Genomic DNA, 27,500 nt, shown 5'->3' with positions numbered 1-27,500 from the left:
AACTTATGTATGTATACCTTTAATCTTTGGATATGTCCTATCTCTTTAATTGCTGTGAATTCCTGCATGTAATGCGTGTATATTATCTGTGTAATTGGCAATTCGTTCCCAAACGACATTGTTCACTGACTACTGCTTGGGTCATGTAATGGGAGGCATTACGTGGTGAAACAGTAAGTTGTATTAAATTCAAATTGTTGTTGTCACTACATATGTTTATGTTTTTGTTATGATTACATGTAAATGGTTTTTACCATCCAGTTAGACAATTTGCCTGATGAAGTGACCAACGAAACGGGTACTGGAAAATCTGCTGGCTGAAACCCGTAGCAGAGGAGGATACCCGGCTATTCTCTGGCTGTGGAGGAACTCTGCCATTTATTTATTTACTTGTTTGTTTATTGTGTCTCCTGGACACAATTTATTATCACCACTTGGATATAATGTGTGTACTGACCCTGCCATTGTGCAAATAATGTGTTTATTGACTCTGCCGTTGTGCATATGTTAAATTTGTTCACCCTCGTTTCTTCAGCCTGAAGTTTGGAATAATCACGTTGCTAATTGTATTTTGATATTGTTCCTTTATTAACACTTTGTGGATTTTTTCCATTTTGATTACTCAGTAAATTTCATATGACATGTTTATTAACCTTTGATTTATTTATCTTTCACTGGGTTTTGGGGGCTTCTATTGTCTGGACCCAGTGAGCCCATTCTGTATTCCACACTGGCAACTGGCAAGGGTGGGAGGGACTTCTCAGGTCGCAGGATGCTTGCCAAACATTATCATGTCATTGGTGGTGCACTGACATCACTCTCCTTGCTCACCGAAGTGACATCAGCACAGAGGTGGCGGACACCAGGGATCCTCTGGCATTTGGGCAAAACTTTATGGTTCAATCATAGAGTTTTGCCACAAATACCAGAATGCCCATGGTGTCACACACTGATGTCAGTTCTAGGCACAAAGGAAGTGAGATCAGCATGTAAGAATGCTGCCCATATTGCCTCTGTTTCCCAATTTTTCCCCTCCCACCAGCCAGCTGAAGGGGGATGGTGGATGCTGTACTACAAGGGGGAGAATGGTAAGCCCAACAGCAAGATAATTTGCTGGAATTTTCTTGTGGTTAAAAATTGTAAAGATGGACATACCCATAATAGCTAAATGGGACCTCCTTCTTTGGAGGTACTGTGAGTGGAACCACATGAGATGTACGGGTGGGTGCATGTCAGATCCTGCAAAGATGCCTGGAAAATGTAGTCTTTAAAAAAAAAACAGCTCCTCAATGTGATTATCAGTCAGGGGGAATCGCAACTGGAGGGACTTTCTCTTTCACACACAGTCTCTCTCTCTCTCTTTCAAAAATTCTCTGGGAGCTCAAGATGGGGGTGAGGGGGTGGGGAGCACTGTAAGAAGAGGCAGGAAAAAAGCCGAGATGTTTTGTGAGTGAGACAGAAACTCAGTCTTTCCCAGTCTTCTTCTCCTGGCAGGGAATCGCAGCGCGGATTCCCCCTGCCCCTCTTCCCTGTCTCTGAGCTCCTGAAGGAAAACCAAAGTGAATTTTTGAAAGAAAGAATCTCTCCAGTCGAGCAGATGTTCTTTGTAAGAAAATCCACTCAGGTCAGTTTTCCTCCAGGAGCTTGGAGAGGGGGAAGGGTAAGACTACAACTCCCAAGGAAGCTTGTGCAACCCAACCTGTGCTCTTCACGTGTAATTCATCCCGTGTATTTCCACCCTGTATCATTGCAGGTGGCTTTGTCCTGTGTGTCCATTTTTGGGTCTTCAAGAATATCAAAAAGGCCACTGTGGGAACCAGGATGCTCTTGTAGGTGGACGATTGTTCCATTCCAGCAGGACCATTACTTTATGGTCCTCAAGACCCTAAACATGAACAACATCAAACACACAGGCCGTGTTTTCATGCTCTCCAATTTCCAATTAGCATGCTGACTATAGCAGTCTGCGATTCTATTAGTACTTCAACCCAGAAACTTTAAACCTTTTAAGATTGTTCCATCACTCATCTATCCATCCAAAATGCTCACTGAACCTTCAGTAATATAAATGAACACTGTGCGAAGCGGATTGAATTTGCCAATAGGAAACGCTACTCTTGGAACTAGGGAGGAATAGAAAGCTTTTCTGGAAGGAAATAATGCAGCCTCTCAAGGAGATATTGTACGGGGGGTGGGGGGGAACCCTGTCCACTTAACAAATGACTTCTCTGTGTTACTAAAACAAAGTAAAACCTAACCCACCCACTCCTCTTCTTTCTCTTCCACAAAGTTTGCTCTTGAATTGTAATGTGTTGCCCCTTCCCTGCTTTTTGCAAAGCAAGCAGAAGCTACAGCTAGAAGTGCTTTTTCCGTTCTCAGTCGCACTTTGTTCAGAACTTGTTCTTCCTTCCGGACTCAACTCAACTTGTCATGTTGCTCCATGCCACTGTAACCTCTCAGCTAGACTACTGCAACACATTTTGCATGGGGCTTGTTCTCGGTAGTAGCCCAGAAGTTGCAGTTGGACCAAAATATGGCCCTTTGCCTGCTTACGAACGTGAGACAATGTCATTAGATTACATTGGTCTTAGCTTCACTGGTTACCAATTTGCTTCTGGGCTTGATTGAAGATGCATTTCCCAGGCAGGGATAGTCTTAGCCATGGGACATCTGGGGCAGCTGTCCTAGGCCCTAGCTGGAGGGGGCAATTGCCCACAGCCCTGCCTTCCCCCTGATTGGGGAAAGAAGAGGAAGAGCATGCAGGCTCCCACTACCTCTCAGGTAGTCAGCTTGAGGGTGGCTGCACACACCCACCCCCTCCAGGGCCTGGGCTCCCAAGCTGGCAGTAGGCACATGTGCTCCCCCCTTTCAGGGCTTAGGGAGATTAGGTTTCATGGGGTCTATGCACACTCATCCCCTCTGGCTCTGGAGCTGGCTCTGTGGTGGCAGCAGTGTGCTCTTTGCAAAAGGTGAGGGCCACCTGTTGGTTAGGCCTTGGAGGTGGTGAGCCTGGAGGAGCAAGGGGCAGTGATTCTGGGTCCTCATCCTGGACTTTGCCTATGCTCTGAGTGCCAAGCTACAAGTGACGCCTTACACAGGTTGGACACTTGTCAGCTTCCCTCAAGTTTTGATGGGAAATGTAGGTGTCCTGGTTTTACAGCTTGGCTCTCCATTACAGCTGCAAGACCAGGATGCCTACATTTCCCATCAAAACTGGAGGGAAGCTGAAAAGTGTCCAACCTGTGTCAGGCGTCACTTGTAGCTTGGCCCTGAGAATCACTAAGATTGCCCTTGCTTCTGGGATAAACCTGGACACCTCCTTAGATTTTCCCATCAACCCCATTGAACGCAATCCTCTGAGGAAATTTGGTTGCTATCTCTAAGGAAGTGGGCTTACTTATGGAGCACTCCCAATTTTTTTTTTGGGGGGGGGAATTCTTGAAGTTGTAAGCCAGCCCCTGACATCTGCAGATAAAACTTGTGTCATAAAGCTAAAAATGCTGTATTTTAATATTTTATACCTGCCAATTTTAATTGTTTTGAAATGTTTTAATGTTTTTATAATGTTTTTTACTGTTTTAAACTGTTGTTAAACTGCCCTGAGCCCATCTGACGGGGAGAGTGGTCTAGAAATGCGATTAAATAAATAAATAAATAAATAAATAAATAAATAAATAAAATAATAATATTTTTTTTAAAAAAACTAAAATCTGGGTTTTCCTGTGTCCATTAACATCCAGAGTAATCAAAGTGGGAAACCAGGATAGAGTTTTCAATTCTAAGGTTTTTTTTGTTGTTGTTAGAGTATGGTGTGTTTTGTGTTGTTAGCCTTTGGTATGTACAAGTTTTCTCTCAACAGAGAAATGTAGACCATTATATGTTATCAAGACATCTTCGGAGGGAGGGGGGCATTCTCTGAGAGAATTGTAAACACAAATCAGAATATGGAACTGCTTGTTGTAATGCTCATACTCCGCATTACACATCTCTTCACCCCAGCCAATTAAAAAGAAACATTCCAGTAGGGCAACTGCTGAGGGTTAAAAGAAATTCAACATATGATAGGGACTATCTTGAGGGAAGCATAGACCTGATCAGGGCTTTTTTTCTAGGTAAAGAGGTGGTGGAACTCAGTGGGTTGCCCTCAGAGAAAATGGTCACATGGCTAGTGGCCCCGCCTCCTGATCTCCAGACAGAGGGGAGTTTAGATTGCCCTCCGTATCGCTCGGCGACACGGAGGCCAATCTAAACTCTCCTCTGTCTGGAGATCAGGGGGTGGGGCCACCAGCCATGTGACCATTTTCAAGAGGTTCTGGAACTCTGTTCCACCACGTTCCTGCTGAAAAAAAGCCCTGGACCTGATGAAGTCCTTTGTAGAGAGGGGGTATCCAAAACAAGTGGTGTTAAATGCTAATACGAGAGCCAGATGTACGCCACGTAGTACCCTGTTGATACCTAGGAATAGAGAGGAACTAAATCAGATTAAATGGGCCATTGATTATACCCCTCTTTCTTACAAAATTACAAAAATTATTAAGAGGCACTGGCATATCGTTTCCGATCTTCCAGGTTGTGAAATGATGCCATCAGTGGGGTACCGACGTACTGCAATCTTGAAAGATATCTTGGTTCACTCCACATATCAGGATATCCATGTGGAAGCGTCGGCACCTAGAGGGTATTTTGCATGTGGTGGTGACTGCAATGTTGTAGATTTTCAGTCAAAGCCTCTGACATATTGAATCCTACTACTACTACCCCATTCCGAGATGCCCACTTCTCTACTTGCAAACCCCCCTTTGTAGTTTATGTCATACAGTGTTTAAAACTGTACATTGGCAGCACAACAAGACCTTTGAAGACCCGTATACAAGAGCGCAGGTCTAGAATTAAAAATAAAGTCTTGGATGCCCCATTAGTCTCCCATTTCATTGAGAACCGTACAGGAAACTGTATCTTTAAATTTTCAATTATGTCAGTGATTAAGCCTAATGAAGGCACAGATCCCCATCATACATTATTGCAAATTGAATTGGAGTGGATTGATAAAACTGCATCATTGGCACCTAAGGGTTTGAATAGCAACATTGATTATGCCTGTTTTTTTATGAATTTCTGTCTGTATGAAGAATTGTATGTTAGGAATGCATGGCCTGTTCCTTTAAATGAAATAATTTGGGTATAAATCGTGGTGATGTAAGACGTTCCACACGGCAACACTACCGTTAAAAGCTACACCATTTGGTTAATTAACCGCAATTCTGCTTGTTGTAAGTAATTTTTCTAGGAAACCTAGTAATGAGAGTCTTTCGTGGTACATTGTATATGTTGTTTTGTAGAAATTGTCATGGTCAGTATGAGCCTATGAAAAAGTGTTACACACGAAATGGGAATATATTGCTGGCACACGTCCGTCGGCTCCACCCATATATGAACAAGAAATAACAACAATGGCTTGTGCTTCTAAGCTTTATTGCCTTTGTGCACGCCTTGGCAAGTAGGAAATAACTGCTGGTCTTCTTGTGAACACCCGACAATAGAAGAATCTTTCAAACCTAAAGGAACAAGATCAAAAGGAAAATAATTGGTTATAAGACTTAGGATTGCACATATATTTGTTCCTTACCTTTGGTGTATGTTCTACTGGATCAATTCTATGACCTTTTCTATACATTGCACGTATTCTTCACTAGAGCATTCTGACTGTAACTCTCCCTCATTGTTGTGTATGTTCCACCAGGAGGTTGGCAACATAACTCTGTAGATGTTCAGAGGCTAGCAATGCCTTCCCAAACCTTCCTATTCTCCTGCTAGAGCACCACCCTGAGGTGTGTACCAAAGCAGCTACAAAGGCAGGAGTTACAAAAGGGCACATTGATTTCCCTTCAAAAAGAAACAAAAGTGAAATTCCTCTTTTACAAAAGAAAAAACTGAATTGCTGCCTACATCTAAAATGTGAAGTTTGGAAAAAGAAATTCCCTCATCCATAACACTACTTTTTAAGAGTGTTCTATATGACCAAACACTTGAATCAGCTCTGGATAGGGAGGCACATATTTGTACCAGCAGCTGAGAACATGTGTCTTTTCTTGCAAAATGCAAATAAGTATGTGCTAGTTTAAAGACAAGTATATAGCTTAGAACAGCTCCAACTGTTTCTTCCTCTGTTGTACACATGAAGAAAAGCAACAAAACAGGTTAATCTGCCAGCACAATATATATCATTTTATTCATTTTTAATGTAGTAGCCCAGGCTTGGCCTGGTGGGGAAATATAATTAGTTGAAGAATTTATCTTTTTGGGAATAAGGGACTGAACTGGCAAGAGGATTTTTTTAAAAAACAGTGCGATAATTTGATCCATACATTTTGATTAAAGATATGAAAGCACACACACACACAAAATGTTGTGATCTTTATACTTTTTGTGCCCCCATTTACTCTGTAACAAATTGCTGTGGGGTTGTGGGGCACCACTTGAGCTTAACATCAGGATTTCGGATGAAAAGAAATACAATTTATGTGCAAAGATAATTGGCATTTCTATTTTTCATTTCTGGCAGTTTTAAAACAGCTAAGCTCTTAGCCTTTTTTATTTCTTGTTGTCCTCATTACTAGAATATTGAAAAAATACACATCTGTATTTTAAGTTTTACAGTGTTTGGTCTTTTGGGTGTCCAGGAGAGAATATAAAGCAAGGATCTGCATATGTCAGACTTGTTCAAAGAAAAAAGTAAACATATCATGCAACAAGAGATGCAGCCGAGTTGCTCTAAAAACAAACCCTTTCATTGCAAACAAGCAGTGGAAATTAACATATATGAACATTCTCTCCATATTGTTCAAAATAATCCTTATACATCTTTCTATTGTTCTGCAAAACATTCTGTATCAGCTCATTACTAATTTTCAGGTGGGCCTTGGAGTTCTCCCAGAATTACAACTAGAGATGGCACGAACTGGAAAAAAAACAAACCATGTGGTTCGAGGTTCGTTAAATTTGACAAACCACAAACCACAAACTTTCACGAACCTGCCCCTGGTTTGTGAACCAGTTCGTTTGGTTCATGAAAACATCACATCCAAGTCAGAAAACCATCACTTCCGGGTCAGCAGAAGGTCACTTCTGGGTTAGCAGAAGGTCTGCAGGAAGTCCATCCCCTGTTGCCCAGGAAACTGATTGATTGGCACCAGGCTGTCTTCTGTGACGAACCAAAAAAATGAATCAAATGAACCAGCCTAAAAGTTCATGGTGGTTCGTCAGAAATGGGATCTGATGAACCGTGGTTCACGAACCATGAACTGGCTTGGTTCGTGCTTAATTTTGGTTCGTATTTTGGTTCATGCCCATCCCTAAATACTACTACAGAGTTCAGTTCCCCTTGGAGGAAATGGCAGGTTCGACATACAGACTCTATCACATCCCTGGTGACCTCCTATCTCTTCCTGAACTTCATAGTACCCAGGCTCTGCCCTCCAAACAATAGAAATTTCTCAAGATCAAACTGGCAACCCCAGTATCAGTCCTTCACAACTTGTGAACCACTAAACTGAATACTGGCCATGTTTTTGCATCTCTGCATTTCTTCAGTCCCATTTCCTTGGGGCCACTATACATGTCTTGTAGGTTTCATTAGGCTAAATGGGTCACAAATTGAGCAGGCCTCATAGAGACTTTGAAACAACAGCACCCTAACAATTATGCACTCAGATGAAGCGGGTCAGCTGTAAGCAGTCGGCCCGGCCTCCGCCATGTTTAATAGCTATTTAATAGCTACCGGTGATATAAAAATCACAAGGCCCCTGGATTAAATGCAGTTTGGTTTGCAAACAGAGGAATTCCAGCTAGCAGTTGCTGAGTCCCACCTGGGAGATCCAGGCATGAATGGATGTAAATGCAGATTGACCAGTGGTGATTAGTTTTACAGTCCCCTCACCTCCAGGTGGAGCCAGAGCAAGAAAGGTCTTGCAGTGTCATCCCACTTAGCACATTCCTTTCCCTCCTTCTGTGTTAAGATCCCTAGCCCATGACTGAGGAGAAATCAATTAATACCCATAAGTTTTTATAATTCATTTCTGGGAAAGGTACATTCCCCATCTAAATTCATCAACTCCACTCTGGGGACCTCAATTTGCAAATGCTTACTCTTTTGTCCCACCATGGCAGCAAGCAATCAAGGTAATCAAATCTCTGTTACTCCCAGAAACTGGCCATTGGAGTCTTATTTCCAACAGCTTGGAGAGCTCTCCCACCTTAGGGCAAGCTTTGCCCTATAAGAATAGGGACCCTTGCCTCATTCAGACTGAGTGGTGCACACTTATCGAATCCGAAGTGTTGCTTCCTTGAGGTTACCCTAAGCGTCTCGCTTTTCTGGCCGAGGACACTAGACGTTTGAAGCTACTCTCTTCCTCCATGGACTGGACCACTCTCCAGAATAGGTAGATATACTTCTCTTCCCTCATTCTATTCCAACTTCTGGCTAGCTTCTTAGGACTCTGTGTTTGTGTGTGCAACCACCTAACTTTTTTCATAACTATCTGGTGTGTGCAACCATTTTATTATTTACTATTGTGTGTGCATGTGTTTTTCCTCCTTAATAAAAGATTGCTCTTTGAATTTAATACATGTATAAATTTGTCAATTATCTCAGCCTGAGTGCGTGTGGGCTTTCGGGGACCACAGTTCTCTTTGTCAGATGCAGCTGGCAGGGAGAGCTGTGGTTATCGAGGGCTTATACTACATAGGAATTGGATACCTTCACTGCGGCAAACTAACACGGCAAACTGACTCCACACCAAAAGGAGATGTTTACATTTACAAGCAAAGGAATGTTTTGATTGCCTTCACACTAATTGCATCCTGTCCTCTTGTGATATATGTCCCCTTCTTTCCCCTCCCCTCCTCTTCTGTATTTGACCAGTTCGGATCAGGCATCTGAAGAAGAGAACTTGATTCTCAAAAGCTTATGCTACAATAAAATAAAATTGGTTAGTCTTAAAGGTGCTACTGGACTCTTTTTGTCTTTGAATTTAAAAGCACCAGCCTCATCTGCTGTCTTTGGGAAGAGACACCGTAAAAATTGGCGAAAGATCCTATTGTTACCTGTCTCGCATAGCCACCTTTCTTGCCGCTAATTCCATCCACAATTCTCTCATTTGCAAGGAGACCAATTCAGGTAACACAGCAATGGGAAGGGGGTATTAAAGGAAATTGATAATTTTTATTTATTTACTTCATTTATACCCCAGTTCTCTCCCCAGTGGGACCCAAATTGGCTTGCAACAACATTTGATTTAGATACCACCCTTCAGGACAACTTAATGCCCACTCTGAGTAGTTTACAAAGTATGTTATTATTCTCATGACAGTCACCTTGTGAGGTGGGTGGGGCTGAGAGAGCTCTAAGAGAGCTATGACTGAACCAAGTTCACCCAATTTGCCTTCAAGCAGAGGAGTGGGAAATCAAACCCTGTTCTCCAGATTAAAGTCCTGCCACTCTTAGCTAGAGATAGGCACAAACTGAAACATGAATCAAAATTAAGCACAAACCAGGCTGGTTCGTGGTTCGCGAACCATGGTTCGTCAGATCCCATTTCTGATGAACCACCACAAACTTTTAGGCTGTTTCATTCGGTTCATTTTTGGTTCATCACTGCAGACAGCCGGGTGTCAATCAATCAGTTTCCTAGGCAGCAGGGGATGGACTTTCTGCAGACCTTCTGCTGACCCGGAAGTGAACTTCTGCTGGCCCAGAAGTTACCTTCTGCTGACCCAGAAGCGATGATTTTCTGACCTGGATGTGATGTTTTCATGAATCAAACGAACCAGTTCGCGAACCAGGGGCAGGTTCATGAAAGTTCGTGGTAAGTGAAATTTGACAAACCACGAACCACATAGTTGGGGTTTTTTGCTGGTTCATGCCCATCTCTATTCTTAATCACTACACCAAACTGGATCTTCTTTTTTTACATTTTATACTGCCAGTTGTAGAAATGATCCTGAGTCTGATTAAGAAATGAATGAAGAGCATTTATTCAGGAACTACAACTTTCACAGATAGCAGAGAAATAGAATAGATACAAACTGCCTTACTAAACTGGAAGAGAAGCACTTGCGGGAAGAAGCAGGAAGTAGCCTAAGAATACCAATCTGGAGACATGCAAGAAATACAAAAGAGAGGAAGAAAGAAGGATCTTATTTTGCTATCTATCTAACTGTCAGATTTGCTGCCCCCTGCAGGTACTCTGTGTCTTCTGCCTTCTCTGTACAAAAGACATTGTATTTCCAACACCAACAACCATATAAATTAGATTAGGCTGAGAGTATGTGATTAACCCAGAGTTGCCCAGCTGGCTTCCATGGCAAAATAAGGATTGGAACCAAGCTCATAGGATTGGAACCAAGCTCATAGTCCAACACTCTAACCACTACACTACACTGCCTCTCAATTTATTCTGGATTCAACCCAATTTGTGTATCATATACACTTGGTTTTTTCCCCCTTATACATGAATTATATAATTTTTCATCTTATATTCAATGCACCTACACCTTACCATTAAATGCATCTATACAAATCACCTACGTGTGATTTAAACCCTACATTTATCCTAATACTGGCCCATGGTTTCATTTTTAAAGTGAACATTCATTTGTGCTTTCTTAGAAATAGCTGTAGGCATACATACAGATGTACGTGTGTTCACAATAACATGTTATGATGACTATAGTGTCAAGTATACTCTGCCGCCATTTCAAGTATACTCTGCCATCTAAAGATTGGCACTAGTAAGACCTTTACATCCAGAGTCTAACATTATCTAACTGCCCCATCAGACTTAAAGTTATTCCTGAAGGTTGGGAGATAATCCTGAATAATAAAGCTTTCACAAGAAGGGGGCCTTGGCCAAAAATACCTCCCTCCATGCATAAGACATTTCATAAGGTAATATTTAAGCTACTGTTCCTAATTGATTTGTGACAGCTCATTTACACATCCAAGTCATGACTAGATGTCAGTCATCAACTGGCGAACATATAGGTGTGGTCAACCCTTAATCTTGTATATCTTGAAGAATCTGTATTAGAGTTAATCTCTTTGGATAAAATGTGTTTGTCCTTTACAGTTGCATTGATTTCCCATTCTGGATGTTTTAGTGCTTTTTCGTGCTTGTTCATGGCTCCAGTTGAACCCTAGTTTCCTAATAGACTCACACTCTGCCTTCTCATTTTATTTTATTGATATCTTCTTAAGTTATAGAAAGCTGGTACCCTGTATTCTTTTTTCTACTCTTCATACCCCATGACCACAACCCATGAAATCCCATGACGAGGAGTGACATTTTAAAGGAGCAAGCATTCTGCAAAAAGGAAACCCAAGTCTCTCTGTGATTAATTTACTTTAAATGCTTTCTTAGACAATCACAACAGACAACTTCATTAACATTCCATTGCTCTCACACTTAGCGGTGGTGCCCCTTAGATTAATATTCTCTCAGTGTTGACTGTGGTTTCCTCATTGATATGCTTTGGTACTCTGACCTCAGGATGTTAATCTGAACACAAACATTAATCTCCTCACTATGTCACCATTTTAGCTTGTGTCTTATGATCAAATCCCTTTGATGCCGTTGGCCTAATGTGATTTATTGATGTCAGAAAGAAGCAATAGTTATTTTGAACACTTTAATGCTTCATAAAATAGACCCAGAAATGGGTCTTTTTCTTCATAAAATAGACCCTCTGTCCTATCCTATATCCCATAGCACTCTGCACTCCAGTGCTGTGGTAACTAGACATGGACATGAACAGCATTACAAACACAAAAAAGCCACGAACAGCCCATTTGGAGGTTCGTGAACAAGCTGTTTGTGACCCCGTTCTAGATGAACAAGCGGTCGTGGCATGCCTCATTTGTTGCGTTTGTCCGCTGTTCGTGAAGCCAGACAGTCCTTCAATCAATTCCCTTGTCAACGGAGGCAGGGACTGCCTGAACTCTGTCTGCACTCCTTCTGTTGCCCTGGAAACCCCAATCTGAGCCCAATTTAGCTTGATGGGCAGGTATTCCTTCCAAGTGTGGAGCTCCAAACTGGTTACAATTGGTTACATGGGAGCAGACACCAGGGGGGAGGGAGGGGGAGAGGGTGTTCTGTGGCCATGGGAACTCCAATCTCATCCCTGCAAACCCTGTTAGGCAGTTCTGACTGCCAACCACAGACCTCCTGTGTTGCTCTATGGGACCTCTGGTTATAAAAGGCACTGTGTTCCCAAACTGGCTTTCAATTTCGGCAGGCAGTGGAGTGGGAGAGAGCTGTTGCTAGCCCTTTGGGAGAGAGACTATGAGAGTGCATTGGAGCTGAGGGGTTTTTTGTATGTGGAGGGATAGGGATAATAATAATAATAATAATAATAATAACATTTGATTTATATACCGCCCTTCAGGACAACTTAATGCCCACTCAGAGCGGTTTACAAAGTATGCTATTATTACCCCACAACAATCACCCTGTGAGGTGGGTGGGGCTGAGAGAGCTCCAGAGAACTGTGACTCGCCCAAGGTCACCCAGCTGGCTTCAAGTGGAGGAGTGGGGAATCAAACCCGGCTCTCCAGATTAGAGTCCCATGCTCTTAACCACTACACCAAACTGGCACTCTACCCACTCTAGTTCCAGGGCTGCTGCCAGGCCCTGGGGCCAAGCTCAGTGGGCACCTCGGCTGAGGGCTCACACTGATTATTAGTGCCTGATCCAGTAAGGTTTCTGGGAGTGATGGGCTAGGGCTCTACCCTAGCCCTATCCTATACACCTATCCCATACAGCTGTGCACCTGTCTATTGAGAAACCTGTCTATCCCATGTACCTAAACGTCCAATGCTCCATGTCCAGCTGGTGTGTTTGGCCAGCAACAGCCTCTGCACCATCTCTGGGAGGCCTGGGGGGTGGGCACATGGGGGGGGTGCCACTGGCGAGTGGCCAAACCCCCCACCCCCTAGAGGGGAGGTAGCCCACCACTGCCTCCCCCAGCCCACCAGGCCCAGCGGCTGCTGATATGACCCACCATTATACCTTGGCAGAAAGTAGCCTCCGGGAGGCCTGGCCGGCAGGCACATGGCAAATGTCACTGGCGAGCAGCCAAACCCCCCCACCTTCTGGAGGGGAGGCTGCCTGCCTTCGAGTTCACTGCTTGTATATGGGGCCAAAGTCAACTGGTGGCTCCTATTCTGTCGAAAGGGAATTTCCTGGGGGCGTTGGATTTGGGAATGTATAACTCCAAGATCCATATTGCAATCTTGACCAAACTTGGTTGATGGCTGGAGGAGCGCCTGCTGAACACTTCCTGTGAATATGGGCTCTCCCACGAACAATGAACACCGGACATGTTCGTTAACGGGACATGTGCATTACTGTTCATCTGTTTGTGTTTGTCGTCGGCAACGAACAGCGTGTTCATTTTTTCCCCATTCATGCCCATGTCTAGTGGTAACCACATATGACATATTTTTTTTTCTTCCAGTGCAATGGATATACTGTAGAATAATAACATTATCACTTTTCTTCATTCCTTGGAATTTGAGTAATGAGGGCGCCAAATGATTTACTTGCATTTAAGTTTCTTGGCTATGTATCAAATCAATATATCATGAACCTAAACATTAAAACAAAAACATCAAACCAGCAAGTCTGTACAATCAGATTGGGACCCAAAAGCCATAACAGTCCCCAGTTAAAATAAAGAGCATTTCCTGACAGGTGCTATTTTCATCAGCCCCCCACTCCCCGAATCTTGCAAACCCTGCCCACATAACTGGCTACACAAGTATCTCATGGTTTGAATTTCCATAGCAACGGAGCCATAACCGAGAGTACTTGACAGAACTCAAAGCAAGAATTTGTCTGATAATCTTAATACAAAGGGATAAAATGTTAAAGGGGCTTGCAGACTCACTGGTGGGTGATGTTGCAGCCAAAAGGCAAGGCCAGAGGAAGGGCATGCACCACGTCGGGACAGGGGGCTGCTGGGACAAGTATACTATCCCAAGCCTATACAGCAGCCTCTTGTAGGTTGGAATCACCATTCCTTTGTTGGTGGAGGAATACTTCAAATGGTTTCCCTCCCCCCATCCCTTGGCCGCATACACTGGGGTGAGTTGGACTGACTGGGTGGCTCACCTCTTTCCTTTCAGTGTCTCCTTAAGGGATCTGGAGTGAAGTCGAAGGGTGCAATCCAGGGCTGGCTGTGCAGGCTTCACCCTGGGTAGTAGGGACAGCCTGGGCTTTGCCTGAATCTACACCCCTGCAATTCTGCACTGCCCAACAGGCATGTTCGGGAAGTGTCCATTGGGCATCAAGGAGCCATTCAGCGCTGTGGATCCATTGCCCTATACCTCTCCAATGGTCCAATGATTGTAATCCATAAAGTTCTGGCCTATTTTAATACAAAATTGGTGTGTTGTGTGATCACTGCCCAGGGCTCCAAACTCACCACTGCCCATATGGAGGCAATGGTGTTAGTTACATAAAAGCTGAACTGGTTTCAGGCATTTCAGTTTCTTAGATCAGATATGCAAATTGCACCACGGAAATGAACAAATGAGGTTCATGGGACCCAAGAGCTTTAACTAGGAAAAGACAAGAACTACGAGGCTGCTGAATTGGAATTCATATGCAAATTTGACTCTGTCAAGCTGGGACTGAATAGGGACTATGAATGGTTATCACATTATCACAGGTAACAGATTTCCTTTACAGAGGCGGGGTCTGGGGGAGCCCAGTGGCACCTGGCGTGGGCTTTCAGGGACCACAGTTCTCTTTGTCAGATGCATCTGACGGGGAGAGCTGTGGTTATCGAAGGCTTATACTACATAGGAATTGGATGGTCTAGCTGTTTTACTGCTGCAAACTAACACGACAAACTCCTTTGAAGCCTCACCCAAGCCAACTGACCCCCACACCAAAAGGAGATGTTTACATTTACTAGCAAAGGAATGTTTTGGTTGCACCGTCCCTCTCCCCCCCCTAACTGCATCTTCTCTCTCCTCCCCTCTTCCCCCCTCCTCTTCTGTATTTGACCAGTTTCTGTACCATGCATCTGACTAAGAGAACTTGATTCTCGAAAGCTTATGCTACAATAAAATTGGTTAGTCTTAAAGGTGCTACTGGACTCTTTTTGATTTTACTTATAGGGAAGCTGCTTAAGCAGGACTGGGACTCCGTTCTAAAGGACGCAGCACAAAAATGCTCCCCACTGTACAGGGGAATTAAATATCCTACCCAGTTCAACCAGCCTCATTACCTCAGTATGCGGGTAGTCCCCACACTGAGGCAGTGATGCATGATTGCACATTGCAACGCATTGCCGACAACCCAGTGACCTACCAGTCACATTGGAAAGGGGAATTACATGCAGGGTGTCTGTCTATGCTTATGTAACCCATGTGTGTGAATGCAGTTGCCCGTAACAAGATTACAGAAATAAATGTTTCACTATTTGAGACTGTGACCAAGCCCCGAGGGGCCCCTTGCTTAATGCGGAGTTTTATCAGTGCGTGGTGTGCATTTCATAAATTAAATGTTAAGAAATGTTAAATCTGGAGTGATTCACTCAAATTATAAAGAGTCCAGTAGCACCTTTAAGACTAACCAACTTTACTGTAGCATAAGGTTTTGAGAATCACAGTTCTCTTTGTTAGATGAGAACTGTGATTCTCGAAAAGTTACACTACAGTAAAGTTGGCTAGACTTAAAGATGCTACTGGATTCTTTGCCATTTTGCTACAGCAGACTAACATGGCTAACTCCTCTGGATCTATACTCAGATTATAAGAACTCTAGCAACATCCGTGTTGTAAACTGGAGTGTACAGTACCACATAAACACTATCTGCCCGTAAATGAAATGTACATCTCCTGAGTCTTTGGCAAAGCAAATGGGGAACAGCACTGAGTGCTCCTCTAATTTCAATGCTGATCTTCTTCCTTTTTCTGATGCTACACTAACAAGACGTTTTGCACTTCATATCCTATTTCTAATCACTGGTGGTGCTATTGACTTTTAAAAGGATAATAGGCTTTAGAACTGGAGTACTTATCAAGTACAGATTTAGAGAATTCTCTTCCGGATGCAGTACTGTTTACCCTGTTTAATACTGGCAAGGATATAAGGACAAGATTTTGAATATATGTGATTGATTTGTTCAAGAGTGTAAACATTTTTGAGGTACATTCACATGAGTTGGAATGCTGGAATCCATACCGCTACCATTTATGTGAAATTGTTATATCTCACACTCTTTCTTACCTTTGTTCTTGGGATGGCTTCCGAACAACTTTGTACATAAGAGTCAAGAGACGTTGAGTGGTAAAATTAGATGATCACTATTCCTTCCAAACAGCAGGCCAGAAATATTACCTAAAATTATGCAATTTCCTCTCAAGTGAGATTTATTTGTTCTTCACCATCACTGTTTCCTGCCAGCTGGCAAAGATTTTTAATTTTTTAATTTATTCTATTTTTATACCACTTCTCTTCAGTTAAGAGATTTTTCTGTTTGGTTTGGCATTCCCTCAGGGCCCTCCTTCCTGTTTGTGTGTCTATGTGTATGAGTGTTGGTTGAATTTTTTTATTATTATACACACAAATACACATATAACAATCTATATCTATATCTATATCTATATCTATATCTATATCTATATCTATATCTATATCTATATCTATATCTATATCTATATCTATATCTATATCTATATCTATATAAAATTTGTTTTAATATTTTGACTGCTGCCTTGGGGGTCCTGAACAGAATGGAAAGATAGTATTAAAATGTTTTAAATAAATATTTAATAAATGTTTTAAATAAATAATTAAAGTACATATAAAACACCCAGAAACCTGAATTTGATAAGTAAGTAGCCCAAGATAGTCTGATTACTACGAGGAAGAAGCATTCCTCATAATAAAGGGTAGCATCCCAGTGCAAAACAAATAAAAAACACATATAGGATTTAATTAAGGTTGTGAGGATGTGAGCTTGGGGGATGGGGACTTGGAAGGGGTGCCAGCATTGCGTGTGCCATGGCATGACTTCTTGGGGAAACCAGAAGTGACAGGTTGCTCTAAGAATTTCTAGAAACTCTATGCAAAATCCATAGACTTTCCAGCGATTCCTAGAGCGATGTGCCATCACTTCTGGATTTTCCATGGAAGTGACGTTGTGACCTCCACAACACCAACATTTAATTTTTTCCACTTAGCACTGCTTGGATTAGCAGTGGGCAGCAAGGATTGCAAATGTGAGGTCTCCAGCCATAACAGACCTGGCAACACTGAATTGGGCTGTAGAACTTCTATTCTCCATATACATATTCAAGTTCACCTTGGGAATATTTTAAGTAGCAATCTGAGATGTGTCTCTATGGTTTCAGGACCCAAACTGAATTTACTAGTATAGGGTCAATATAAATTGAATTTACAGGTGGTTAGTTTTATTTGCTGCCTCATGTTTTTTTCATTTCCTCTGTGGATTGTGTGGCCTAAATTGGTCTTTAGCTATTATTTTGATTATAGTTCTACTGGGGTTCAAAAATATTGGGTTTATATTGTTATATTGTTTTATTGATTGTGCCCTGTCTCATACACATTTAGTGGAGAGGCGATATGTAAATGTTTTTAGTAAATCAATATTGCCGTAATATAGATTACTTAGATTGCTGAAAAGTTTGAAAGGGCTTCTGATGGGTCAATAATTGGATGTAAGTCAGATTGGCAGAAAAATGGGCCACGTTGCATATTTTGGGAAGGGAACAATTTTCTGACAGGGGAACAATTTTCTGACAGGATTTGTGATGCTGCTTTTCAGCCACAAGTTACACTCTCTGTGGGAACAGCAAGTTTCGAGTCCAGTAGCACATTAAAGACCAACAAGATTTACAGGCTATAAACTTTTCAGAATCCAAACTCCCTCCATCAGATACCATCTGACATACCCTAGAAATCTTGTTGGCCACGGGTCTTGAATCTCACACTTCGACTTCAGACCGACATGGCTAACCCTGTGAATTAATCTCTGTGGGAAAATACACGCATCACCTCTCTTCACATTATATTGTTGATATGAGTGCTTTCTTCTTTCCCACAATATGACCCAAGAACAGTTCATTGCCCCTCCCCCAGTCGACATAAAAGGCAGAGACCAAATTTTGGGTATAACAAGGGCCACTTTATTAATTATAGAGTAATATAACCTGTCATTGTGGCAAGCGATCTAACTGCGGTACAGGTCTGGACCTCTGCCTTGACCTGTCTGGGTGATCCCCCACTGCCTTGGGGGCATTCCATCCAAAGGATAGCTGGGACCCAGTGGCCAGGCAAGTGATTCCCCTGCCAAGCGCCAACCCCCACAGCCATGGAGCCTGGGGGTGGCCTTGGCCAGGTTCCCCACCAGGCAGTCTGCCCTCGCAGCTGGCAAATGTACAGCCCTACCAACTGCTCCCAACAGACCCCAATTCCCAACTAATGGGAATGTACCAAGGGGATCACCGTCTCACTCATTTCAGTCCTGTCCTGCCAGTGGCCAACTATGTACAGCACCAACATACCTAATTAAACAAAACTTTGCGCAGTGGAAGGTAGGTGAAAAACAACTCACCCATAGATCCAAATGGGTGAAAAGAAAAAAATCCTACCTGGCCCCATAAACAGCAACTGGTAATCCTGCACTGCAAATAGGGAGAGGTCGGTGAGCTGATCTCAAAGCAGTGACTGAGATGCTGGGGAGCGAAGCCAGAATAAACGCTCTGAGTCTCTGCCCCCTTGGCCAATCCCTGGACAGCCGGAAATAAGGTAGGCTGCCTTTTCACCTCCGTTGAGGCAAACTCAGCCCCTGGCTTTAGCAGCCAAGTCTTCTGGCTGGGAGGGCCGTACTTTAATCGCTGTACAGCATAGCAAATCTTGCTCATCTGTATATACTTCTGCCAAAGGTTAAATATTGCCTTTTACCTCAGCAGTGCCCATTTGTGACCTCATGCATTGGCCTATCCCATTGAGTTGTGTGCTGATCAAGGTGAGAATGGGATGAGCTGATGAGCAAAAGAAGACATGCTCTCCAACCATGGCCAGATGTTCTTCAGGGTAAAGGGATTAGTGGCATGGGGGTGGAGAGAGAAAGATTGTGGCTGATTCTGCACATGTAGGATAATGCACTTTCAATGCACTTTATCAATCATTTGAGGTGGATTTTTTGTTCCGCACATGAAAAAATTCATTCCAAATGATCTATAAAGAGGATTGGAAGTGCATTATCCAACGTGTGTGGAATCGTGCAACATGTGCAGCCGAAGGTTCTTAGAGAGAAACCTTCAATAAATTTCACTCTCAGTCTAAAACTGCTTTCACTCGGCCCACACACTTGGTCATCAACCAATCATCTCTTTCACTCATCCCTCTCTTTCACCCTCACTCTTCATCTGTACCACACCAAGCATTTACAGACATATACACACATTTACTTAAAGCCATTACATTCCCATTATAGCTATCTGAAACCAGTTGATTAATATCACTGCAAATAATCAATCTGGCCTGCTTATTCAGTTGGCTATCCTTTGGATATAGAATGGAAGGACTGGCTTTGTACATGAAGGCACTGTGAAAGGTCTGGGAAATTGGACCAGGGTGTCCCCGGCAGATGAGTTGCATTGTATTTGTATGTGACTGAATATGTATCTTTAATACATCATTAGGATCTTCCCTGGGGGATGGCCCCTTTAAGACAATCCTTTAAATGTTGGCTTTTTGTGCTGATTCACTACACACGGCCAAAAAGAGGGGTGCGTTGGACTGTTGCTTGGAATAGTTATAGCATCGGCATGGGTGAGTTGCTTTGTGTAAAGGAACACAATAAGATAGGGTAACTAAATGATTTGTATCTTGGTTGAAAAATATACTTTATTACAGCCTTTGGACATTTATGGTGAGGAGGTCTGTTGACCCCTGATGCAGTTTGGAAGCAACCGTTTTGATGACCGGTTCCTTGTCGGGTCTTGAGCCCTTCAAAGTTTTCTACCTCCTTGTTCCATCTGTCAAGAGAAAGCAAGATGAGAGCGTCAACTTCAATAAATTAATATTGTTCAGGACAGGAGCAGTGGTTTTCCATGGTCTTCCATGCATTAACTTTGGCTCCCTTGGCATCTCCCTGTTGAATGTCTAAGCATTCTGGAACAAGATAGTTTTCTACATTTGGCCAGTTATTTTTGCATGTTATTGTCCTGCGAGTTTTGTATGAATTTGCATAAATTATATTTATAAACTTGTTGATATTATATGCACTGCGCCACTTTAAATCACTCAATATTTCTAAAATATAATTGTGTAAGATTCTTTATTGTTACATTGTTCTGTTCCCTTAGGTGTGGTTTCCCACTTGAATAACTTTGTTCTGTTTCTAAGGGTGCTTCTCCTTTTTCCTCTGGCTAATACCCCAGCATAGATTAAAAAGTCAGGCAGCCAATTGTTCCATGTCAACACATCTCCTCTTCAAATGCTCCTTATCCCTGTCATCCATCTCGTCTTTGTCCTTCTTTTCCAATTCCCAGAAAAGAAGGGGGGAAACATCCACATACTTCCCACACAGGATTTTATCCCTTGTTGCCTGGGTCAGGTGGCCCCCAGTGGTAGGGCCGTGTCCCCAAATGGTAAGGCATTATAAGCAAGAGATGAGTATGGATAAAAGCTCCAAGAGCCACTAGCACATCCTGGACATCCCACGGGCATGCCAAAATATGCCGCATACCCAACCCAGCCCCACACTAAAGGGGCAGATGAAGACTGGGGCAAAGAAGGCCTGGCTGGACCAAGCGGCAAGTCCCCTCATGGTCCTGGTGACTGGATGGTGGGGGTATGACCCCTGAGCAGCCCCAAAAACAGCAGGTGCAGTTCCCTGCCCCCATGACCCCCAAGGCCAGGGGAAGCCAACTTGTGGCATGACCTTTTTACCTCCAGTGTCCACTGTGTCCACAGCCACAGCCACGGGGGCAATTCCTCAGGCCATTCCTGTTCCGGTTCCACCATTGGTTCCTCCACCACCAGTTCAGCTGCCTGCTGGATACCACTGCCCTTGCCAGCCAAGGATCCAGATGCAGCCTCAAAAATAGAAAAGGGCCTTAATATTTCTCTATTTATAGCATTTCTGGAGGCCTGCCTGATTGGCCGTGTGGTGCTTACCCCCTGAGTTACTGGCCCTTTTGCCTGCTCCAAAGCTGCCAGGTGCCTTAGAATGTCCTGCTGATTAATACTAGAGCCCTCCTCTTCCAATGAGGACAATACCAGAGGGGGTCTCCTCAGTGGCACCCTCTTTGCTGGCTGCTTCCGCTTGGCGGGGCTACTCTCCTTCTTAGGAGGTCACAGTCAAAACCGCTAACCACCACAAAATGGCTGCCTCCTTGGATACCAACAAAATGGCCACCCCCCCCCCGTCTGCAAGAAAATGGCTGCTTAACCCTTTCCAGGGGGAAGAGACGTCTGAGCACACCGGCCACCCTCCTCTAACGCTGTGACCACGTAAGGTCCACTTTTGCCCCTTCAACCTTCTCCCTCCTTTTTAAAAAAAATAATAAAGGCCCAGCAGTGGCCACTCAAGCAAGGGCCATCTGGGGCTGTCTGCCAGGCCGGAAGTCAATTCTCCCGCTCAAAACAAGGCCCAACCAAGCCCAAGCACCCCTGCTACTTCTCCCCATGCCACTCGCCCAGTCAGCCCCAAACTCAATCCTGGGAATGGGGGGAGGGAAGAGGCCTGGTAAAGGAAGGCCTTGGGCCCACTAAATCACTCTCATGCCCGTTCCCTAGCATGCCAAGAAGGCTGCAACTGGGCCCAAACACCTGCGCCACAAGGTGCCTTCCCCAACCCCTAATCCATGAAAAAAAGGGGGGGCGATACAGGGGAGAAAGCCGTGCTGCTGGGAAAGCAGGCCCAGTCACCTGCCCCCAACCCCTATATCACAAAAAGGGGGAGGGGGCATTGCATGTATCTTTATCCAATATTTTTGCACTTTCTTACATGTCCACCACAAATGGTAAAATGTTTCATCCATGCACTGATATTTCCAGCAATGACCATTATAGCCCTTAGTAATTTTTTGCAATGTTTTTAGGGGTGATAAATCATCTAAAAAACATTTTATAACAATTTTCTCTTAGCGCCCCATTGATGGAGCTGACCTTGAGTGCCACATAGATGGAGTTGCCATGAGAGATTGCTTCTCAATCCATTCATACTTGATCACTTAAGAACAGCAATTACAACAAGTTACAAAACGCTTCATTTCTCTTAGCTTTCTGTTTGAAATAATGTATTATAAACATAGAAATAATCACATTCGCTCCATCCACAGGTCTGTATAGCCCAAAGTTGTGTCCTACAGTGACAAGTAGAAAAGAATTCTCAGGAAATACATGATTTGCCTCCATGCTTATATGGAACAATCCATGCCATGCCTTTTGTTGCTTTCTTCAGGAGACTGTTCCACTCTGCCCTTTCCTTAGTTCATTTAAGTCGCATTTGAATTTCGATGCAGCAATTAATTTTTGCTTGGGGTTACTTGCTGTAGGAAATATCGAGAAAGAAAGGCTGACCTTCCATAAACCCTTCAATCCAAGCAATATTTATTAGGTCCTCATCTGAAACCAGCTGAAGTGAACAAACATAATGGGTTTTGGATCAATGCCTTAAGTGGGATTTATTTTTACCAGCATCTTCCTGGCTTATTAAAGAAAAGCAGAAGGGGAAAGATGCGAAGTGTAAGCTTGCTAAATGAATGTGGGGGAAATGAATGTCCAGCAGATGAAATTACTAGTTTTACAGGCAACATTATTGATTGCCTGGAGGGGGCTGTGGGTACCCAACGCCCCATATGTTTTCTATGACTGTATCATTTGTGTTACAGTTTGTCGTAAAGGAGACCCAACAGGTGTGATTAAGTTTCAGGAGGTATGACATGCTCAGGACTAAGATGTCTGTCCAGTGAGATATCTGCATTTATATAGCTGCATATTTAAAGCCCTCTGCGCAAATCATAAAGTCATTCCTTGCCAACTATGCCCTTGGGCAGGAGTTCAACCAACTTTTCCATGGGCACAGGGCCATCCTGACAGATTGGCATGAGCCGAAGCAGTCAAGTTTGGTAATCTGCATATGCATTAGGTGGGACTGCTGCTTGGCATCTGAGGATATGAAAAAAGGCCTGCTAGTTCCAAAAGAAATTATGCCACAGTGTAAAAAAAGATGTGCCAGGCTTCATGCAAACAATGCTGAAGGATCAGGAAGCCGAAGAGATTCCCTCAAACACCCACTCCACCCTGCACAGTAAATGACATACCAGATGGGAAGAACCAAGCTGCACCAAAGGTAACTATAAGAAGAGATTTGTGACACTTCCAGGAATGAATAAGGCCATTTCCACCTGCCCTGAAAGGGACGGCCCACTCACCAAACGTTGGCAACTTTTCCTCATGAAAAGGATCTACTATCTTTCCGCCGGGCCTGTAAGACAGAGTAGTTCCGCCAGGCTTATGGCTGAGGCTGGGCCTCCGCTGGCTGGAGGATACAACATCTACCCCCCTCCCTGTGAAAGCTGCCCACCACTGTTCTTAAACTGCTGCTATATTCAGTTGTACTGTTGTATTATTTGTTATTAATTGTATTGCCGCCATCAGGAAAAAAAGCGTTGCTACTTTTGTATGATATTTTTGTATGATGTTTTTAAATGCTTTAATACGGAATGTTTTAAATGTTCTTAATGTTGTTATCCACCTTGAGCCTGCTCGCAGGGAGGGCGGAATACAAATATGATGTAAATAAATAAATAAATAAATAAATAAAAATGACATCTCTGTTTGCAAAACAGTTGTGAGCCACTTGGCTTCTGTTTTCCAGTGCCTGTTCTGGGAAGGGAACACACTTTCTGCAGTGCCAGAAAAGGTGCCGAAAAAACAGAAGCCAAAATGGCCCGCATCCATTTCGCAAATGGAGACGTCGCTAGCATTCCGTTTGCGTTCCGTCCCTTTAAGGGCATGTGGAAACACCCTAAGAGTAGCTATGCTGGATCATGCCAATAATCTCTCAGCCAATATGCTAAAGCAAACATTTCTATGGATAAATTCCTACAGTATTGTTACAAATTATAGGTGAGAATAGCCATAGTGAAAAAAATGTAATATGAGGAGTCTTGGAAGTACGTGCCTCACCTTCAGATCTGGTTCAAACATCCATTGAGTGAGCACTTCAATTCATGTGGACTTACCTCCATGTTCAGAGGCAGAAGCCCTTTGAAAACAAGTGTTAGCTACAACCAGGGAAGACTGCCTTGCTTACAGCCCTTTGGGGGGCCAGAAACATGACTATGCGGGCTAAATGGAATTTGGTCTGGTCCTGCAGAGCTTCTGTTATACTTTTAGGTTGATAAGTATGGTGGGTAGCAGCAATGGACAGGTCATAGTGCATGGTAAGTTCTGCTTCATCAGTCACAAGTTTTACAGGTTCACCAAAAGTCGGCTGCAATTTGATGGCAGTTTACATACAAAGAAAGGGGAAATGAGTATCGTGAAAAGTTAGGTGCTGATCAGAGAGGAGCAATAGGCATTCAATCAACCCCATTTGCCACCTTTGTTTTTGAGAGGGCGGGGGGAAGAACCTTAAATTCATTAGGATTAACTTCTTCCTGATTTCAGTAGCATGGAAGTACTATGCTAAAATCTCATCATGCAATATCTCTTTGCGCTTAAAATGTATTTAACTGTTCCAATGGGGTAAAAATATGCATATGATTTGCAAAAATTACTGTCCAGGACTGTTAAGTGCTTAGAGATATGGTTGTTATATTCTAAGGGGGAGCATGACGCACAACAAAGTGAACTGCAATATGTACGTGACGTGTAGCAGTGATTCAGATCTGCATTTTTTTGTGCGCGGAACAAAAAATCCACCTCAAACGACTGATAAAGTGCATTGAAAGTGCATTATCCAACATGTGTGGAATCAGCCCACATCTGCTTTTACAGAAAAATGTCCATAACAAGTCATGCCAGAGTCCAGGATAGCAGAAGAATCCATGGGACTAAAAGGGCAGATTTTTGCAGCCCTTGTCAAACCATCCAACGGTGTTATTAAGAGTATTGCCCTATTCTTAGTCAATACAATAAACAATTGTTCTTTTCTTTTTAGATTTTAAAATATATGATACATATTAACATTTATTTTACCAACTAACTCATGTCTTTCTCCAAAATAAGCTCTCTTTGTATGTTCCAGAGCAATGCAGCTTCAAAGATGAAGATAATTGAAGATGAAGTAATTTAGGGATAATAATTACTTCCTTGTTTTTATATTTCTTACTCATACATGACAGAGCAGAAAATTAGAACACCTTATCTTAAGAGCCTTTATGCACATTGTTAAGGCTTCCTATGATGCAGAAGTGGTGTAGTGATGTAATTAGCAAATAGAAAATAACTGTTAACTATGTCTCTAAATATACATTGATTTAATAGTGGAAATTTTTTTATAAATAAAGAATTTTTTAAAAAATATCTAGTTACATATCAGTGTATGTATCCCATTGCTCAATTACCCCTGGGTTCATGTTATTTTTATAATGCTCATTATATTCTAAATTGAGATGGACATGAACCAGGAAAAGGGTGATTCGTTGTGGTTCGTGCTTCGTGAAATGCAATGAACCACAAATCTCCATGAACTTGCCTAGTTCATGAACCAGTTCATTTAGTTTGTGAGTACATCACTTCTAGGGCTGCAGAAGGTCTGCAGAAAGCTCGTCCCCCCATTGTCTATGTAACAAATTGATCGGTGCCAGGTTGTCTGTAGTGACAAACTGAAAAACAAACCGAATCAAAATCTTAGCTGTTCGTTGAGGTTTGTCAGAAATGAGCTCTGATGAACCAAAAACTGGCCCGGTTTGTGACGAACTTTGGTTCGTATTTAGGTTCATGCCCATCTCTAGTTCTAAATAAAACTTTTCATTTTATATTATATGAGGTTGCGATCCAGTCATTGGGAGAAAAGTTTTTTTAAAAAAATACCTTAATGGATTTGTGTCCTATAGTCAAATGTGAAACATTTTTTTTTAAAGTTCTAATTATTTATTGAGCATATATACCTTTATTTATTGAGTGTGCTTGTATAGACAGATAGATTGAGACAGATATAGATTATAAGGAACAGATATCTCTATCTATCTACACTCAATAAATAAATTGAAAAAGTGGTGTCTTTATAAGTTAGTTGCATGTACATATGTAGTTAGACTGAGAATATGAGTGGCCAAAGTCACCTACTGAGAATCTCTCTACACGACATGCCTTGGCACATGTTTGTCAAGTGTAGGGAGGCACAATGTCAGCTGGGAAGCGTAGTTTAAAAAGACAGAGTCTGCAGAGATTGCTCCTCAGAGGATCTGTCAATTTCATCTTCGCCTCCCAAAGGCTTTGTCAATTTCATCTCTCCAGTCTAAAACTATGTGGGATTGCAGAGAGGAATGGAAATGGGCTGGAGCTGCCTTCCAGAACTGGGCATGGACCTGAAGAGGTTGTATTGGGCCAAAGTTTCCCTTCTGGCACTTTAAAGCCCCTTTACGCAGCTCCAGTATATAGCAAAGCTTTTGTCCTGCTGCCAGCTCTGTCATTTTAAACTACCCTTCCCGGCTACCATGGCATCTCCTGACACATGTTCTTCACATGCCAGATGTCTTGTGTAGAGGCACTCTGAGCTGCATAGCAGGGTGGATATTTGAACCCTTATTTCCCTTGTTGTTCTAGCCCAACAGGCTATTTCACTACACTGTCTTCCTTCCAGTTAGGTATATTTAGGACTACAGATTTAATTGCAGAAGAAAATATTCCTGCTGTCATGGATGGTTTAATTTAATGAACTTTGGGAGGAAAATAAACTGCATAGACCTTGTTTACATTGATGCTTTGTTTCCTTATCTGCTCTGTCAACTTGTGGGGGGCGGGGAGAAACCCAGCTTCACTCTTTTAATGAGGTGATGACCACATCATTCATCAGAACAGATTTCAATAAATTAGCTATCTAATTTTGTTTGTTATTATATGTCAAGTTGCCAAGGACTGGTAGCTGTTTAAGATTTAGCTAGCAGAGGGAGGGACCTATTGGTCAACTCTGTTGGATTTCAGAAATCATGGACTCAATGGGTGCTTATCAAGGATACATCAATGAGAAGATCGGTATTGGTGAGCAACCTTCACTGAAGGAACTAATAATCTTCCCTACAAGAGAATATTTGGTGGGGCAATAGTAGCATCCACAAGGTTTCACCTCCCACTCTTAGTCCCCAGCACTCGCTGCTGCTGGACGGAGCAGGAGGAACAAAATGGGGGAGGAACCAGCAGAGGGGAATGCCGTAATGTCACTTCCGGGTTTATATGTGAAGTGATTTCATGGTGTCTGGTGACACTTTAGGAATTTCTGAAATC

This window comes from Eublepharis macularius, chromosome 3 (genome assembly GCF_028583425.1).
Source record: "Eublepharis macularius isolate TG4126 chromosome 3, MPM_Emac_v1.0, whole genome shotgun sequence".
NCBI classification, from domain to species: Eukaryota; Metazoa; Chordata; class Lepidosauria; order Squamata; family Eublepharidae; genus Eublepharis; species Eublepharis macularius.
This window is presented reverse-complemented; position numbering follows the sequence as displayed.